Genomic DNA, 6,802 nt, shown 5'->3' with positions numbered 1-6,802 from the left:
AGAGCTAGCATCTGATGCACAGAGTATTGATGGGGAGAAGGAGGGGGAAGGAAGAGGAAGAAGTAATTGTAGAACCTGAAATAGACCCCAAAGAGGCAGGTCCGAGTGAAGTCCTGAGGCTGAGATGTCTGTGAGAGCTTAGACACAGGAAAGGATGAGACCAATGCTAGGAAGAAGGAATCATTACAAGGCACCGAAACCCAATTCAAACCGGCTTAAGCAAATTAGGGAATCGACTGGATCATGTCTCAGGTCTAAACTGTGAAGTAGCTAAATGTGCAGGCTTTGGCACCACTTTGTCTGAGGTAAGATCTCTGCTCAAACCCTTACTCACCATAGGACCTTGAGCGTGTTACCTAACTTCTCTGGGCCTTATTATGCTCATGTGGGTGAGGACATGATGATAAATTCATGCCTACTTCATTGATTCGTTGTGGGGGTTGGGTAAATCAACACACGTGTTATGGGTTGAATTATGCCGCCCAAAAAAGATACATTGAAGTGCTCACCCTCAGTACCTGAGAATGTGACCTTATTTGGAAACAGGATCTTCGCAAATGTGATCGATTAAGATGAGGTCATACCGGAGTAGAGTGGGCCCTTTATCCAATGTGACTGCTATCCTTCTAGAAGGGGAGAAGGGACTCGGGGACACAGACACAGCAGGAGAGCACCATGGGTTCTTGGAGGCAGGATGTGCCACAGCTGCCAGACAAGGAACACCTGGAGCTACCAGAACCTGTAAGAGGCAATGAAGGAATCTCTCCTTCAGGTCACAGGTCACGTATCAGTCTGGTTGGGCTGCCGGAGTCAAATACCGTGGACTGGGCAGCTAGAACAACAGAAATTCGTTTTCTGGCAGATTGGAGGCCGGAAGTTCCAGATCAGGGTCCAGCAGGGTCAGTTTCTGGTGCGAGTTCTCTTCCTGGCTTGCAGGGGACCAACTTCTCACGTGGCAGAGAGAGAGCTAGAGACTCTCTTGTGTCTCTTCTTATAAGGACAGTAATACTATCAAACCAATGGCCAACTCTATGATCTTATTTACCCATAACTACTTCCCTATGTGCCCTTTCTCCTGAGGGTTAAAGACTCAACATATAAATTGGGGGTGGGGGCCTAATTCAGCCTGTAGCCAAGAGCATGGCCCTGCCAACACCTTGAATCTGACTCTTCAGTCTCCAGAACTATGAGACAACACATTCGTGTTGTTTTCAACTGCCCAGTTCATAGCGCTGGGTTATGGCAGCCTGAGAAAATGTTGACAACTTGTGAAATGCTGACACCAGTGCCTGGTACCTAGTATCTAAGACATGTCAGCTGTTATTATTACAACTCAGATGCTATTCAATCCAGGTCCTTAACCAATGTCATCAGGAACTTCTTTCTCTTCATCTCTCAGCTTTGCTTTCCTCTAGACTCAGCCTCAAGAGCCCTCGTGTCGACTCACCCTCCTGGCGCTCCCTGAGCACTCCAGTCTTCTAAGCCACCAGCCTAGGGGCTTGGCAAAGAGACACGCCTCTTCTGAGTCATTCTGGCAAAAGCCCTGGGACGGAATCTATTGGCCTGGAGGCGGTCACATGCCCATCCCTGAGCCAATCACGGTAGCCAGGGGGTGCGGTGCTTTGGCCAGACTTACCCACCCTGCAGCCATGGCTGGAGTCAGCTCCCCTTGAACCGCGTGGACCCAGAATGGAGACAGTGGTTTGGAAATGGAAACTCAGGCTGCTAGCGTCAGAAGGGGTACCGGGATGTGGAGGAGGCAGAAACGACGGATAATCATCGCATTGGATTGATTTCAGCAACCTCAAGTTTATCAACATCCCTGAAGTTTTCATTCTGTTCGCGGTACTATACTAGTAAGAATTACTGGCGATGAACCACGGAAACAAGGGTTCATTAACTTAAACAGAAATGAATTTTCTGGGGTCTCTGCTAGTTCAGAAAGCTGGAGAATGAGCCTTGCACCCGAGTGAGCAATGCTAACCCCGGCCAAGGGCTTCCCTGTGTTCCGCCAGACAGAGGCCAAGGAGCTTGGATGTCTTGTCCCTCTTCTGGCTTCTGTGCAAGAGGTGGGACCCTTCCACCGACCCCCTTAGGATTCCCTCCACCAACCGAACGAGTAGACCGTCTGGATGTTGAGCTGACAAAGAAAACGGTTCACCAGTTTCCTGCTCAATGGCAGCACGGGAGGAGTCATGACTCAAACAAGGCCCTCGAGTCTTCCAGAACCCGCGATCCAGGTGGGAAGGGACTGCTTCAGAACCAACCCACACCCAGGTCAGAGGGCAGGGCCAAGCCCACCCAGCGAGATACTTTGCGGGAACCAGAGAAAGTTCCACTGGAGAAGTGGCAGCGAGGCAACGAGGGGGATTTCGACGGGAGCCCAAGTGCAGGAGTCGGGGTAGAAAAAGAGGGTTCGGGAAGAAGCAACGGCAGGAGTAAAGACCTGGACAAAAGTAAAATCAGGCAAATGGAACAGGGGAGCCTTTCTTGGTTCAGGAAATTTGTTTTGTAGCAGCATCTCAGTGCCTCAAAGATGGTCTTTCAAAACAGCTGTTCCCCAACAACTACTTAGGGCTTGAAATCAAGGAAAACATTCCCACGCCAATTCCGCACTCAAAATAGAAGCTGAAGAGACACAGAAATCCGAGGCCACTATGACAGCCTGAGTCGAAGCTTTTTATGGAACAAAGCGCTCCGTGGGCCCCGAAGGCCTCCCTCCTCCTCCTCACAACACTGTGAGGTTGTTCCCCTGAGCACCCACTGTCACTTGTCCCCCTGAGCACCCACTGCCACTTGTTCCCCTGAGCGCCTTCCGTCAAGGCGGCCTGGAGGGAGCAAGGGCGAGCAGCCGTCTGGGGCCAGCGCCAGCCTCCAGTTCCTCTGCACCCCTGCCAGCGTGCTCTTCCCAGGAAGGATGCGGTCCCCAAATAATGAAAGTTGTCTCGGGCTTTTACTGAGCGCTTGCCGGGGCTGGAGCTGTGCCGAGAGCCTCGCTCAGGTGACAGCCTCTTTGGAAGGTGCTGCTCTCATCCCCATTTTACAGAGAAGGAAACTGAGGCGGAGAGCTATGGAGTCATGTGCCCACGATCACTTGGAGAGGCCTGTCATCGTGCCTCACACCGCACCGGAGAATGCTAACTGAAATCTCTGCGGCATGGGACACTTGTCAAGGGCTGAGGGAGGGGAGGGGCCCGGCAGGAGGAGGGGCGAGCTGAAGGTTGACTACTTGCAAGGTGCCAGATTCTGGGCTGAGTACTCTACACAGTGTAGAAAATACAAGCAAAACCTATGTAGTAGATATACTACAATGTGAATGATTTAATGCCACGGAACCGTGCATTTATATATGGTTAAGATGGTACATTCTATGTTATACATATTTTACCACGACAAAAACATCTATCCAGTAGTATTATGTGGCAGGTTGTGCTCTGCCCGGGAGCCAGCGGCCCTGGGAGGCAGGCGGCATTTCCCATCCCCAGGGGACAATGAAGAAGTGGAAATTCCCAGAGGTTCCCAGAAGAAAGGAGGAGTCCCCTTGGTCAGGGTCCCCCAGCTGGGGCCCGCTTGCAGTTCCATTACAGTCTGCTGTAGATAGTGGTATTAGCAGTGATATTGCAAGTTCTGTTAGTGTTAATTAGTATCATTCATTACTGATAGCATTATTAGAAGAGATATTAGTCCTAATGCTCTCAGTACTCACTACAGTGCCCCCCCTGAACCGCTGCCTGGCTTCCCACGGTTTCAGTTATCTGTGGTCAGCCGCGATCGTGCAATAGATGATCCCTCTGACACATCATCCAAAGGTCAGTAGTACCTAACGCTGGGTCAGAACGTCTACACCAGTCGCCTCCCTTCATCTCATCATGTAGGCATTTTATCATCCAATATCATCGCAAGAAGAAGGATGAGTACTGTAAAAGGAAGATATTTTCAGAGACCCTATTCTCATAGCAATATGCAGATGTTATTTTAATTGTGTTATTTTATTATTTGATTACTGTTCATCTCTTACTGTGCCTTGTTTACAAATCAAACCTTGTCATACATGAGTATGTGCAGGAAAAACAGAGTATATATAGGATGAAGTATTATCCGAGGTCTCAGGCATCCAGTGGGCATCCTAGAACATATCCCCTGCTGATAAGGGGGGACTGCTGTGCTTAGCATAGATTTAGAAGCAGCCAGTATGGTTTTGAGTCACAACTGTACCATCTATTAGCTGTGTGATCATGGGCAAGTTAGTTGACTTCTCTGTGCCTGCCTGCTCATTCTTAAAAGAGGGGTAATAAGAGTGCCTCTTTCACAGGATCATCCTGTGGACTGAAATGAGATAGTTGGTCAAAAGTGCTTACAGCAGTGCCTGTAAAGCAGGCATGAAATAAAATATGCTACTACTAAGTTCTGCCGGAGGGAAATTATCGCAAGGGGCTGTGCATCTGGCCTGAGGCCACATAACTAATGAAAGAGGAGAGTCTCATGCCTTTTCTGGCCACAGTGGAAGAAGGAGGATGTTCACGGGGACAACATGGTACTTCTCGCAGCCCTCAGATGACCATGACAGAGGGATTTCTGGAAGAGATCTTAGATCAATGAAGGAAGGCTCAGATATCTTGCTGAGTAAGGAGCTCTCTGATAAATCTATAAAATTTAAAGCTACATAGACAGTCTGTCCACAAAATGTATACACGGGAAAGACGAAAACCTACAGCCAAGTTCCCAGGATTCTCAGATCCCTGAAGTTCACCCCCCATCCAAGGGAGCCCTGTGATAAGAACTCCTACCCTGGATGACCCAGCCCAAACCCCACACCCGTTTTGATTTAGAAAGAAATCTACCAGACAGGGTAGGGCAGCAGTTCTCACTTCTGTTTGTGATTCATTAAGTCCGTTGTGCCATACAAGAATGTAACTTCGTAACAGCCTTCCGGAGAGATTAGGATTCAGGGAGACACCCTATTTTGAGAATCAGGGGTTTATAGGACTCGCCCAAGGTCACTCAGGTAAAATGAGATCAGTGCGGGACTGGCCCTGAGAAATGACCCCACCTAAGGGGTCCTGACCCCATCCCATGGTCTCTCCACCTTCACACAGCCTAAAGATACTTTCAAATGAATTAAACTTTGAAAACTTTTCAAAATAACTCTGCAAAGAAAAAAATTCTTCAGAGAAAAAGAAAACTAGAAGGGAATCCACCAAGATCTTAGTAGTGGGGGCTCTGAGAAAACGGGATGTAACCTTTTTGTTCCCTTTTACTTACTTTTAAATATTCTTCCAACTTTTGTACAATAAATATGTATTCCATATGAGATCTTTGAAAATAAATCTTCATTCAACATGTATATGTTCGTATTTTGGTTTCCTGGGCAAATATTTCATTTAGAATATTAACCCACTTAATTTATACTTATCCTCGCTTTTTACTTTTAAAAAATGAGGGATGGGTTGGGGAACTGAAATGAATTTACTTGAAAGTGAAGTATAACAAAGGTGGGATGGAAAAGTCTAGGATTTGATTAGCAACTCTGTGAAGAAGAGCAGACGCAGACCTACAATTTTTAGACTTCTGTATTGAACTTGAAGAGAAAAAGAAATTAATAGTGCAGCCTTGGATGATTCAATAAAGCATGTGTTTTCAGATCTTTGGTGCTTTTATCAGAATGCCATTAAGAAGAAGGAGGTCAGGAAGACAGAAAAATGCCTGCATCCTGGGAGTGTGATAACAAAAGAATAATGAGGGAGCCCTACATCTGTCTAGCACTTACCAGTCCTCAAAGCCCATTTGTAATAATTAGCATTTGGAAAGAACCCAAATGGCCAACAATAGGGGAATGGCTAAATAAACAGTGGTCGATTAACTCAGATGGAATACTTCATAAAGAGAGACAATGGTGAACTCCCAGACTCCACTGATTCTGGAAATGTCTGTGTGACCTCATGTTACCTAAGAAAAAAATGAAACACAAAGTGGTGCCTTGGGACTCCAACAAGGCATTTTCAAAACCAATCACATTAGCTTCTCAGGCAAGATGGAGAGATGAGGGCTTCATTGTTGGAGCAAAGAACGAATGTCCGATTCCAGCTCCATCAGAAACTGGCTGAGTAGCCAGAGAGAGCTTAAAGGCGATCCCCTATTTGTGTAGATAATGCATTTCTGCCTCTAAAATGTTTTAAAAGCCTGCGTTGGGAAATGAACTTGCATGTCATGAAGAGGGTTGTCTTCTCCAAAATGAAAAAAATATGTAAAATCTCAAATGCATCTTGCCTTCTTGAGACAATCTTTCTGGCTTTTTTTTCCAGCAATGCATATCATCTTTAATCCCACTCTTCTTTCCAGCTGAACCTGATAGCTGAAGGCTGAAGGTGAAAGACAGTTCACTATTTTTGGCATCCCCAACCAATTTCATTTTAGTGTCAGCATGCATTGAGTACTAAATACTAAATTTATTGGGACGCCTGGGTGGCTCAGTCGGTTAAGCGTCCGACTTCAGCTCAGGTCACGATTTCACCGCCCATGAGTTCGAGCCCCACATGGGGCTCGGTGCTGACAGCTCAGAGCCTGGAGCCTGCTTCGGATTCTGTGTCTTCCTCTCTCCCTGCCCCTCCCCACTCACACTCTGTCTCTATCAAAATATGACTAAAGGTTAAAAAAAGTTAAATACGAAGTTTATTATCAACAGCATTAGAACTTAATTTTTTCAGGTTCCACACAAACCAGCAAACCATGAGTCAGGCATGAGGGTCTTGGCCTTGTTCTATCTGACATTTTTGTCTCTGAGATTCAGCAAAGAACAAATTCA

This window comes from Felis catus, chromosome D1 (genome assembly GCF_018350175.1).
Source record: "Felis catus isolate Fca126 chromosome D1, F.catus_Fca126_mat1.0, whole genome shotgun sequence".
NCBI lineage: Eukaryota > Metazoa > Chordata > Mammalia > Carnivora > Felidae > Felis > Felis catus.
The sequence above is the reverse complement of the archived record's forward strand: the minus strand, read 5'-3'. Positions refer to the sequence as shown.